Source organism: Hypanus sabinus, chromosome 21 (assembly GCF_030144855.1).
Source record: "Hypanus sabinus isolate sHypSab1 chromosome 21, sHypSab1.hap1, whole genome shotgun sequence".
Lineage (NCBI taxonomy): Eukaryota > Metazoa > Chordata > Chondrichthyes > Myliobatiformes > Dasyatidae > Hypanus > Hypanus sabinus.
Window position 1 is genome coordinate 4,514,311 of NC_082726.1, and position 13,919 is coordinate 4,528,229.

The 13,919-nt window shown below is 47.2% G+C and overlaps 1 protein-coding gene across 1 annotated transcript in view; it reads right to left on the reverse strand.

Moving 5' to 3' along the window:
- LOC132379186 (leucine-rich repeat and immunoglobulin-like domain-containing nogo receptor-interacting protein 1) overlaps window positions 1–13,919 on the reverse strand; it is a 569,173-nt gene that overhangs the window by 444,357 nt on the left and 110,897 nt on the right. The window lies entirely within an intron of this gene.

The following is a 13,919-nucleotide window of genomic DNA, read 5'->3' on the forward strand; positions in this document are numbered from 1 at the left end:
AGGAGGGTTTCTGAAGAATACAGATCGAACAGAGACCCCTGGACAGGTCCATAGACAGGAGGGTTTCAGAAGAATACAGATTGAACAGAGACCCCTAGACAGGTCCATAGACAGGAGGGTTTCAGAAGAATACAGATCGAACAGAGACCCCTCGGCAGGTCCACAGACAGGAGGGTTTCCAAAGAATACAGATCAAATAGAGACCCCTGGACAGGTCCATAGACAGGAGGGTTTCTGAAGAATACAGATCGAACAGAGACCCCTGGACAGGTCCATAGACATGAGGGTTTCTGAAGAATACAGATTGAACAGAGACCCCTGGACAGGTCCATAGACAGGAGGGATTCTGAAGAATACAGATCAAACAGAGACCCTGGACAGGTCCATAGACAGGAGTGTTTCTGAAGAATACAGATCGAACAGAGACCCCTGGACAGGTCCATAGACAGGAGCGTTTCCAAAGAATACAGATTGAACAGAGACCCCTGGACAGGTCCATAGAGAGGAGGGTTTCTGAAGAATACAGATCGAACACAGACCCCTGGACAGGTCAATAGACAGGAGGGTTTCCGAAGAATACAGATCGAACAGAGACCCCTGGACAGGTCCATAGACAGGAGGGTTTCCAAAGAATACAGATCGAACAGAGACACTGGACAGGTCCATAGACAGGAGGGTTTTTGAAGAATACAGATCGAACAGAGACCCCTGGACAGGTCCATAGACAGGAGGGTTTCTGAAGAATACAGATCGAACAGAGACCCCTGGACAGGTCCATAGACAGGAGGGTTTCTGAGGAATACAGATCGAACAGAGACCCCTGGATAGGTCCATAGACAGGTGGGTTTCCGAAGAATACAGATCGAACAGAGACCCCTGGACAGGTGCATAGACAGGAGGGTTTCTGAAGAATACAGATCGAACAGAGACACTGGACAGGTCCATAGACAGGAGGGTTTCCGAAGAATACAGATCGAACAGAGACACTGGACAGGTCCATAGACAGGAGGGTTTCTGAAGAATACAGATCAAACAGAGACCCCTGGACAGGTCCATAGACAGGAGGGTTTCCAAAGAATACAGATCGAACAGAGACACTGGACAGGTCCATAGACATGAGGGTTTCTGAAGAATACAGATCAAACAGAGACCACTGGACAGGTCCATAGACAGGAGGGTTTCCAAAGAATACAGATCGAACAGAGGACCCTGGACAGGTCCATAGACAGGAGGGTTTCCAAAGAATACAGATCGAACAGAGACCCTTGGACAGGTCCATAGACAGCTGGGTTTCTGAAGAATACAGATCGAACAGAGACCCCTGGACAGGTCCATAGACAGGAGCGTTTCTGAAGAATACAGATCGAACAGAGACCCCTGGACAGGTCCATAGACAGGAGGGTTTCCAAAGAATACAGATCAAATAGAGACCCCTGGACAGGTCCATAGACAGGAGGGTTTCTGAAGAATACAGATCGAACAGAGACCCCTGGACAGGTCCATAGACAGGAGGGATTCTGAAGAATACAGATCAAACAGAGACCCCTGGACAGGTCCATAAACAGGAGTGTTTCTGAAGAATACAGATCGAACAGAGACCCCTGGACAGGTCCATAGACAGGAGCGTTTCTAAAGAATACATATTGAACAGAGACCCCTGGACAGGTCCATAGAGAGGAGGGTTTCTGAAGAATACAGATCGAACAGAGACCCCTGGACAGGTCAATAGACAGGAGGGTTTCCGAAGAATACAGATCGAACAGAGACCCCTGGACAGGTCCATAGACAGGAGGGTTTCCAAAGAATACAGATCGAACAGAGACACTGGACAGGTCCATAGACAGGAGGGTTTTTGAAGAATACAGATCGAACAAAGACCCCTGGACAGGTCCACAGACAGGAGGGTTTCAGAAGAATACAGATCGAACAGAGACCCCTGGATAGGTCCATAGACAGCTGGGTTTCTGAAGAATACAGATCGAACAGAGACCCCTGGATAGGTCCATAGACAGCTGGGTTCTGAAGAATACAGATCGAACAGAGACCCCTGGATAGGTCCATAGACAGGTGGTTTCCGAAGAATACAGATCGAACAGAGACCCCTGGACAGGTGCATAGACAGGAGGGTTTCTGAAGAATACAGATCGAACAGAGACACTGGACAGGTCCATAGACAGGAGGGTTTCCGAAGAATACAGATCGAACAGAGACACTGGACAGGTCCATAGACAGGAGGGTTTCTGAAGAATACAGATCAAACAGAGACCCCTGGACAGGTCCATAGACAGGAGGGTTTCAAAGAATACAGATCGAACAGAGACACTGGACAGGTCCATAGACAGGAGGGTTTCTGAAGAATACAGATCAAACAGAGACCCCTGGACAGGTCCATAGACAGGAGGGGGGTTTCCAAAGAATACAGATCGAACAGAGACCCTGGACAGGTCCATAGACAGGAGGGTTTCCAAAGAATACAGATCGAACAGAGACCCTGGACAGGTCCATAGACAGCTGGGTTTCTGAAGAATACAGATCGAACAGAGACCCCTGGACAGGTCCATAGACAGGAGCGTTTCTGAAGAATACAGATCGAACAGAGACCCCTGGACAGGTCCATAGACAGGAGGGTTTCCAAAGAATACAGATCGAACAGAGACCCTGGACAGGTCCATAGACAGGAGGGTTTCTGAAGAATACAGATCGAACAGAGACCCCTGGACAGGTCCATAGACAAGAGTGTTTCAGAAGAATACAGATTGAACAGAGACCCATGGACAGGTCCATAGACAGGAGGGTTTCAGAAGAATACAGATTGAACAGAGACCCCTAGACAGGTCCATAGACAGGAGGGTTTCTGAAGAATACAGATCGAACAGAGACCCCTGGACAGGTCCATAGACAGGAGGGTTTCAGAAGAATACAGATTGAACAGAGACCCCTAGACAGGTCCATAGACAGGAGGGTTTCAGAAGAATACAGATCGAACAGAGACCCCTCGGCAGGTCCACAGACAGGAGGGTTTCCAAAGAATACAGATCAAATAGAGACCCCTGGACAGGTCCATAGACAGGAGGGTTTCTGAAGAATACAGATCGAACAGAGACCCCTGGACAGGTCCATAGACATGAGGGTTTCTGAAGAATACAGATTGAACAGAGACCCCTGGACAGGTCCATAGACAGGAGGGATTCTGAAGAATACAGATCAAACAGAGACCCCTGGACAGGTCCATAGACAGGAGTGTTTCAGAAGAATACAGATCGAACAGAGACCCCTGGACAGGTCCATAGACAGGAGCGTTTCCAAAGAATACAGATTGAACAGAGACCCCTGGACAGGTCCATAGAGAGGAGGGTTTCTGAAGAACACAGATCGAACAGAGACCCCTGGACAGGTCAATAGACAGGAGGGTTTCCGAAGAATACAGATCGAACAGAGACCCCTGGACAGGTCCATAGACAGGAGGGTTTCCAAAGAATACAGATCGAACAGAGACACTGGACAGGTCCATAGACAGGAGGGTTTTTGAAGAATACAGATCGAACAAAGACCCCTGGACAGGTCCATAGACAGGAGCGTTTCTGAAGAATACAGATCGAACAGAGACCCCTGGACAGGTCCATAGACAGGAGGGTTTCTGAAGAATACAGATCGAACAGAGACCCCTGGACAGGTCCATAGACAAGAGTGTTTCAGAAGAATACAGATTGAACAGAGACCCATGGACAGGTCCATAGACAGGAGGGTTTCAGAAGAATACAGATCGAACAGAGACCCCTGGACAGGTCCATAGGCAGGAGGGTTTCCGAAGAATACAGATCGAACAGAGACCCCTGGTCAGGTCCACAGACAGGAGGGTTTCAGAAGAATACAGATCGAACAGAGACCCCTGGATAGGTCCATAGACAGCTGGGTTTCTGAAGAATACAGATTGAACAGAGACCCCTGGACAGGTCCATAGACAGGAGCGTTTCTGAGGAATACAGATCGAACAGAGACCCCTGGATAGGTCCATAGACAGGTGGGTTTCCGAAGAATACAGATCGAACAGAGACCCCTGGACAGGTGCATAGACAGGAGGGTTTCTGAAGAATACAGATCGAACAGAGACCCCTGGACAGGTCCATAGACAGGAGGGTTTCTGAGGAATACAGATCGAACAGAGACCCCTGGATAGGTCCATAGACAGGTGGGTTTCCGAAGAATACAGATCGAACAGAGACCCCTGGACAGGTGCATAGACAGGAGGGTTTCTGAAGAATACAGATCGAACAGAGACACTGGACAGGTCCATAGACAGGAGGGTTTCCGAAGAATACAGATCGAACAGAGACACTGGACAGGTCCATAGACAGGAGGGTTTCTGAAGAATACAGATCAAACAGAGACCCCTGGACAGGTCCATAGACAGGAGGGTTTCCAAAGAATACAGATCGAACAGAGACACTGGACAGGTCCATAGACAGGAGGGTTTCTGAAGAATACAGATCAAACAGAGACCCCTGGACAGGTCCATAGACAGGAGGGTTTCCAAAGAATACAGATCGAACAGAGACCCTGGACAGGTCCATAGACAGGAGGGTTTCCAAAGAATACAGATCGAACAGAGACCCTTGGACAGGTCCATAGACAGCTGGGTTTCTGAAGAATACAGATCGAACAGAGACCCCTGGACAGGTCCATAGACAGGAGCGTTTCTGAAGAATACAGATCGAACAGAGACCCCTGGACAGGTCCATAGACAGGAGGGTTTCCAAAGAATACAGATCAAATAGAGACCCCTGGACAGGTCCATAGACAGGAGGGTTTCTGAAGAATACAGATCGAACAGAGACCCCTGGACAGGTCCATAGACAGGAGGGATTCTGAAGAATACAGATCAAACAGAGACCCCTGGACAGGTCCATAGACAGGAGTGTTTCTGAAGAATACAGATCGAACAGAGACCCCTGGACAGGTCCATAGACAGGAGCGTTTCTAAAGAATACATATTGAACAGAGACCCCTGGACAGGTCCATAGAGAGGAGGGTTTCTGAAGAATACAGATCGAACAGAGACCCCTGGACAGGTCAATAGACAGGAGGGTTTCCGAAGAATACAGATCGAACAGAGACCCCTGGACAGGTCCATAGACAGGAGGGTTTCCAAAGAATACAGATCGAACAGAGACACTGGACAGGTCCATAGACAGGAGGGTTTTTGAAGAATACAGATCGAACAAAGACCCCTGGACAGGTCCACAGACAGGAGGGTTTCAGAAGAATACAGATCGAACAGAGACCCCTGGATAGGTCCATAGACAGCTGGGTTTCTGAAGAATACAGATCGAACAGAGACCCCTGGATAGGTCCATAGACAGCTGGGTTTCTGAAGAATACAGATCGAACAGAGACCCCTGGATAGGTCCATAGACAGGTGGGTTTCCGAAGAATACAGATCGAACAGAGACCCCTGGACAGGTGCATAGACAGGAGGGTTTCTGAAGAATACAGATCGAACAGAGACACTGGACAGGTCCATAGAAAGGAGGGTTTCCGAAGAATACAGATCGAACAGAGACACTGGACAGGTCCATAGACAGGAGGGTTTCTGAAGAATACAGATCAAACAGAGACCCATGGACAGGTCCATAGACAGGAGGGTTTCAGAAGAATACAGATTGAACAGAGACCCCTAGACAGGTCCATAGACAGGAGGGTTTCTGAAGAATACAGATCGAACAGAGACCCCTGGACAGGTCCATAGACAGGAGGGTTTCAGAAGAATACAGATTGAACAGAGACCCCTAGACAGGTCCATAGACAGGAGGGTTTCAGAAGAATACAGATCGAACAGAGACCCCTCGGCAGGTCCACAGACAGGAGGGTTTCCAAAGAATACAGATCAAATAGAGACCCCTGGACAGGTCCATAGACAGGAGGGTTTCTGAAGAATACAGATCGAACAGAGACCCCTGGACAGGTCCATAGACATGAGGGTTTCTGAAGAATACAGATTGAACAGAGACCCCTGGACAGGTCCATAGACAGGAGGGATTCTGAAGAATACAGATCAAACAGAGACCCCTGGACAGGTCCATAGACAGGAGTGTTTCTGAAGAATACAGATCGAACAGAGACCCCTGGACAGGTCCATAGACAGGAGCGTTTCCAAAGAATACAGATTGAACAGAGACCCCTGGACAGGTCCATAGAGAGGAGGGTTTCTGAAGAATACAGATCGAACAGAGACCCCTGGACAGGTCAATAGACAGGAGGGTTTCCGAAGAATACAGATCGAACAGAGACCCCTGGACAGGTCCATAGACAGGAGGGTTTCCAAAGAATACAGATTGAACAGAGACACTGGACAGGTCCATAGACAGGAGGGTTTTTGAAGAATACAGATCGAACAAAGACCCCTGGACAGGTCCATAGACAGGAGCGTTTCTGAAGAATACAGATCGAACAGAGACCCCTGGACAGGTCCATAGACAGGAGGGTTTCTGAAGAATACAGATCGAACAGAGACCCCTGGACAGGTCCATAGACAAGAGTGTTTCAGAAGAATACAGATTGAACAGAGACCCATGGACAGGTCCATAGACAGGAGGGTTTCAGAAGAATACAGATCGAACAGAGACCCCTGGACAGGTCCATAGGCAGGAGGGTTTCCGAAGAATACAGATCGAACAGAGACCCCTGGACAGGTCCACAGACAGGAGGGTTTCAGAAGAATACAGATCGAACAGAGACCCCTGGATAGGTCCATAGACAGCTGGGTTTCTGAAGAATACAGATTGAACAGAGACCCCTGGACAGGTCCATAGACAGGAGCGTTTCTGAGGAATACAGATCGAACAGAGACCCCTGGACAGGTGCATAGACAGGAGGGTTTCTGAAGAATACAGATCGAACAGAGACCCCTGGACAGGTCCATAGACAGGAGGGTTTCTGAAGAATACAGATCGAACAGAGACCCCTGGACAGGTCCATAGATAGGAGGGTTTCAGAAGAATACAGATCGAACAGAGACCCCTGGACAGGTCCATAAACAGGAGGGTTTCAGAAGAATACAGATCGAACAGAGACCCCTGGACAGGTCCATAGACAGGAGGGTTTCTGAAGAATACAGATCGAACAGAGACCCCTGGATAGGTCCATAGACAGGTGGGTTTCCGAATAATACAGATCGAACAGAGACCCCTGGACAGGTCCATAGACAGGAGGGTTTCTGAAGAATACAGATCGAACAGAGACCCCTGGACAGGTCCATAGACAGGAGGGTTTCCAAAGAATACAGATCGAACAGAGACACTGGACAGGTCCATAGACAGGAGGGTTTTTGAAGAATACAGATCGAACAAAGACCCCTGGACAGGTCCATAGACAGGAGCGTTTCTGAAGAATACAGATCGAACAGAGACCCCTGGACAGGTCCATAGACAGGAGGGTTTCTGAAGAATACAGATCGAACAGAGACCCCTGGACAGGTCCATAGACAAGAGTGTTTCAGAAGAATACAGATTGAACAGAGACCCATGGACAGGTCCATAGACAGGAGGGTTTCAGAAGAATACAGATCGAACAGAGACCCCTGGACAGGTCCATAGGCAGGAGGGTTTCCGAAGAATACAGATCGAACAGAGACCCCTGGACAGGTCCATAGACAGGAGGGTTTCTGAGGAATACAGATCGAACAGAGACCCCTGGATAGGTCCATAGACAGGTGGGTTTCCGAAGAATACAGATCGAACAGAGACCCCTGGACAGGTGCATAGACAGGAGGGTTTCTGAGGAATACAGATCGAACAGAGACCCCTGGATAGGTCCATAGACAGGTGGGTTTCCGAAGAATACAGATCGAACAGAGACCCCTGGACAGGTGCATAGACAGGAGGGTTTCTGAAGAATACAGATCGAACAGAGACCCCTGGACAGGTCTATAGACAGGAGGGTTTCTGAAGAATACAGATCGAACAGAGACCCCTGGACAGGTCCATAGATAGGAGGGTTTCAGAAGAATACAGATCGAACAGAGACCCCTGGACAGGTCCATAGACAGGAGGGTTTCAGAAGAATACAGATCGAACAGAGACCCCTGGACAGGTCCATAGACAGGTGGGTTTCCGAATAATACAGATCGAACAGAGACCCCTGGACAGGTCCATAGACAGGAGGGTTTCTGAAGAATACAGATCGAACAGAGACCCCTGGACAGGTCCATAGACAGGAGGGTTTCAGAAGAATACAGATTGAACAGAGACCCCTAGACAGGTCCATAGACAGGAGGGTTTCTGAAGAATACAGATCGAACAGAGACCCCTGGACAGGTCCATAGACAGGAGGGTTTCAGAAGAATACAGATTGAACAGAGACCCCTAGACAGGTCCATAGACAGGAGGGTTTCAGAAGAATACAGATCAAACAGAGACCCCTCGGCAGGTCCATAGACAGGAGGGTTTCTGAAGAATACAGATCGAACAGAGACCCCTGGACAGGTCCGTAGACAGGAGGGTTTCTGAAGAATACAGTTCAAACAGAGACCCCTGGACAGGTCCATATACAGGTGGGTTTCCGAAGAATACAGATCGAACAGAGACTCCTGGACAGGTCCATAGACAGGTGGGTTTCCTAAGAATACAGATCGAACAGAGACCCCTGGACAGGTCCATAGACAGGAGGGTTTCAGAAGAATACAGATCGAACAGAGACCCCTGGACAGTTTAAGGATAGCAGATGTTCTGAAGGATCGGGATATAAGACCATAACACCATAAAATATAGGTGCAAATTTTTTTAAAAGCTTCCCAATCCTCTAACTTTCCACTAATTTTTGCCCTATTATATGCCTTCGCTTTTTGGCTTTTATGCTGGCTTTGACTTTTTTTGTCTGCCACGGTTGTGTCATCTTTCCTTTTGAATACTTGTTCCTCTTAGGGATGTGTACAGTCGGCCCTCCTTATCCGTGGGGAATTGGTTCTGGGACCCTCCTGTGGATACCAAAAAGCGAGGATGCTCAAGTACCTTATTTAACCTGTCTCAGTACGGTGGACTTTAGGACCCAGCAGAGCTCCGGACCCACCACCCCCGGCTGCTGCTGAATCCTCAGTGTTTTTGTTCCATTGATGGAAAACAATCACGATTGAAGATAAAGTGGAAATAATAAAGTGATCGGAAAGAGCTGAAACACCTTCGGTCATTGGAAGAGTGTTAGGCTACAGTCGGTCAATGATCGGAACAATTCTAAAGGATAAAGTGAGAATAATGGAGCATGTGAAAGGCCCTGTCCCGATGAAAGCTACAATTATTACTAAGCAACGCAGTGGTTTAACTATTGAAATATGTATGTTTCTTAAGTGTTTTATATGCATAGAAAGGTAAAATATATACTATATACTAAGATAAACGTTTGACTGACTCTAAATAATACCTGATGTACCTGTTCTGACTTACTTATAATACCTAATACAATGTAAATAGTTGTTATACTATATTGTTTAGGAAATAATGACAAGAAAAAAGAGTCTGTACATGCTCAAACAACGAGTGCTGGAGAGAGAACTTACGAGTTTTTTCTCGATCCTGATCCGCAGTAAACTATGCACATCCTCCCATATACTTTAAATCATCTCTAGATTACTTATAGTACCTAATACAATGTAAATGCTGTGTAAATAGTTATTATACTGTATTGTTTAGGGAATAATGATAAGAAAAGAAGACTGTACACGCTCAAACAGCAAGGGCTGGAGAGAGAACTTCCGGGTTGAATCTGCACATGCGGAACCCACGGATAAGGAGGGCAGACTGTATATCCTGTGGCTTCTGAATTGTCTCCAGAAATTCCAGCCATTTCTGCTCTGCCATCATCCACACCAATGTTTTTTTCCAGTCAATTCTGACTACCTCTTCTCTCAGGCCTCTGCAATTCCCTTTACCCCAGTGTAATGCTGATACATCTGAATTGAGCTTTCCTTCTCAAATTTCAGGATGAATTGGATCATATTATGATCACTGGCTCCTAAGGGTTCTTTAACCTTAAACTCTCTAACCAATTCTGGTTCATTATAACACCCAATCCAGAACAGTTGACCCCGAGTGGGCTCAACCACGAGCTGCACTAAAAATCCATCTCCTAGGCACTCTAGAAACTACCCATTCAGAACCAACCTGTTTTTCCCAGTATTCCTGCATATTGAAATCCCCATGACTATTGTAACATTTCCCTTTTTGCATGCATTTTCCATCTCCCATTGTAATTTGTAGGCCACATCCTTACTACTGTTTGGTGGTCTGCAGACAACTCCCATCAGGGTACTTTTACTCTTTCAATTTCCTCTACCCACAAAGATTCAACACTTTCTGATCCTATGTCACCTCTTTCTAAAAACTTGCTTTCATTTTTTACCAACATAGCAACACTGCCCCTTCTGATCAAACAAGCTGGATGAACTCAGCAGGTCGGGCAGCATCCATTGAAACGAGCAGTCAACGTTTCGGGCCGAGACTCTTCGTCAGGACTGAAGAAGGAGGGGGCAGGGGCCCCATTTTGATTTGACCACAGCATCTACAGTATATTTTGTGTTTACTGCCCCTTCTGACTTGCTGTCTGTCCTCTTGGTACAATACCTTTCTTTAGTCATGAAGCTCCCAGCTATAATCTTCTTTCAGCCATGATTTAGTGATGCTTACAGCATCATAGCTGCCAATTTGCAACTGCTACAAGTTCATCTACCTTATTCCGCATACTGCACACATTCAAATAAGACACCTTCAGTCACAATCTTGCCCCATCAGCAGCCTCTCCTCGCTACACATTGCCTCTGTTAGTAAACCAGCTACCTCATCTTCATCCGCCTTTCCTACGATACTTCGTGCATTGAAATACAGGCAGCTCAGGACACTAGTCAAACCAGGCTCAACCTTTTGATTCCCAACTTTGTCTGAGGTCTTACCAACATCAGCCTCCACAACCTCTCCACTAACTGTTCTGGCACTCTGGTTCCCATCCCCCTGCAACTCTAGTTTAAACCCCACTGTGCAGCATTAACAAACCTTCCCGCTGGGATATTTCCAGTTGAGGTGCAAAACATCCCTTCTGTACAGGTTCCACCTTCCCTGGAAGAGAGCCCAACGATCCAAAAATCTTCTGCTTTCCCTCCCACACTATCTCCTTAGCCACACATTAAACTGTATAAGCTTTCTGGTTTGGCCTCATTAGCACATGGCAGGGGTAGCAATCCTGAGATCACAACCCTGGAGGTCCTGCCCAACTTAACATCTAACTTCATGAGTTCCCTGCACAGAACCTCGTCACTCATCCTACCGATGTTATTGGTACCTACATGAACCATGACTTCTGGCTGTTTACCTTCCCACTTAAGAATGCTGGGGACTCAGTCTGAGGTATCCTGGACCCTGGCATTCGAGAGGCAACATAACATCCAAGAATCTTTTTCATGCCCACAGAACCTCCTGTCCGTTCCCCGAATTCAGATTCAGTTTATTGACATTTAGAAACCACAAATGCAATGCAGTTAAAAAATGAGACAACGTTCCCCCAGAATGACATCACAAAAGCATATGACAAAACAGACTGCACCAGAAGATCCACGTAACGTTTGGCAATCCCCAATCCAGAGTCTGGAGAGGCTGCTGCGTATTAATATCGCGCTACCGTCTAGCATGTTCCCTGGACAGGAGCTCCAAATCCACCAGACAAAAACAAGACCAAAAACTAAAGCTAAAAGACCTGCACAAAACCACATAATTACAACAGTGCAAACAATAGCATAATTGATAAAAAAAACAGACTATGGGCACAGTAAAAAATAGTCCAAAGATGTTAAAGCACTGTAAGTTCAAAAGAAATCACTACAGTTTCCACAAGTCCCCAGGGTCCCGACAGACCATGCTGGTGGCAGAAGGGAGTACACCCGCTATGGACTTCCAAGCCTCGCAGACGCAGCACACAGTGAATCCTCTATCACAAGTGTGCCTCTTCTCCCCCTTCCATTCTGAATCACACAGGCAGCGCCAGAGCCCTGACCACTGTGATTTTCCTCTGTTAAGTTTACCTCCCCGACAGTTTCCAAAGTGACATGCCTGTTGTTGAGTGGGATGGCCAAGGGGTACTCCCCACTGGCTCCTTAACCCCCCCTTTTCCCTTTTCTGACTGTGTCCTGGACCTGGGGTGTAATGACCTCTCTATATGTGCTATCTATCACCCCCTCAGCCTCCTGAATGATCCAGTTCCAGCTCCAACTCCTTAACACTGTTTGTTAGAAGCTGCAGCTGGATTCACCTCTCTCAGTTGTGGTCATCAGGGAACCCAGAGTTCTCCCTGCCTTCCCACATGCCGCAGGGGAGCATTCCACTATCCTGCCTGGCAGCACCACTGTCCTAGCTGAGCAGATATAAAGAAGGGAAGGTAAATGGACAGGTTCATGGACAGGAGACAGTCTGAAGGATATGGATCTAACGGACAGGTTCATGGACAGGAGAGTTCCAGAGGGTTAGGGACCTAACAGAGACACTTGGACAGGAGAGGTCCAGAGGGTTAGGGATCTAACAGAGACACTTGGACGGGTTCATGGACAGGAGAGGTCCAGAGGGTTAGGGACCTAACAGAGACACTTGGACAGGAGAGGTCCAGAGGGTTAGGGATCTAACAGAGACACTTGGACAGGAGAGTTCCAGAGGGATGTGGATCTAACAGAGACACTTGGACAGGAGAGGTCCAGAGGGATGTGGATCTAACAGAGACACTTGGACGGGTTCATGGACAGGAGAGGTCCAGAGGGATGTGGATCTAACAGAGACACTTGGACAGGAGATTCCAGAGGGTTAGGGACCTAACAGAGACACTTGGACAGGTTCATGGACAGGATGCAGTCTGAAGAATGTGGACCTAACACATACAAATGTGATGGGCTGAGCTGAACATTCAAAGCTCAAAGTAATTTTTTTAAAATCAAAGTATGTATTTGTCACACATACTATCTGGAGATTTATTTCAATACAATAGCATCAATTAAAGAACAACTAATGTGCAAAAGACAAGCTGAAAATAAAAAGAAAATAATAAACAAAGAAACAAATAAATAAGTAACTAATACTGAGAACATCAGTTGCAGAGTCCTTGAAAGTGAGACAGTAGGTTCGTGGAACTAGTTCAGTACTGGGGAGAGTGAAGTTGTGCACACTGGTTCAGGGTCCTGATGGTTGGAGGTTAACAACTGTTGCTGAACTTGGTGCTGTTGGTCCATGCTCCTGTACCTCAACAGGAAGAAGAGACCTGGACGTGGAGTCAGTCTGTTTCCATGATCTATAATTTTGTGCCTGCAAACAGGGCAGATGATAAAACCCACTGGAGGTAATTACACTCCACACATATGAAATGAGGTATTCAGGGCAAGAGTGCTGACTAAATGTCTGTCAGTCATCCTCACCATTAGAAACACGCTTAGATCTTGCGTGATGTGGAGGGCAGTTTTGCTGTGAGACAAGCCGATTACAAATGTAACTTCTGATCACAGAAATGTAGCAGCAGGTGTATCCCTTTACATCCGCAGCTGTGAGACTGGGGTTCAATTCCTGCCACTGCCTGCAAGGAGTTTGTACATTCTCTCTGTGACTGCGTGGGTTTCCTTCCTCGTGCAGAGACATACCGTCAGGGTGAGCAAGTTGTGGGCAGACTACGCTGGTGTTGGACGCATGGCGACACTTATAGGCAGCTCAGAACAATCCTCTGACTGTTGATGCAAATGACGTTTACCACTGTGTGTTTTAATGTCCATGTGACTGATAAAGCTCATCTTTATTAATCTTTAATCTGCATTCCCTTGGCCGTGGGGAAAACCACAAAATGTGGCTGAAGGCAGAGGCACAGAAATCAGATCCAGGATTCCCGTGACAAGGGTACGTGTGGGGGAACGC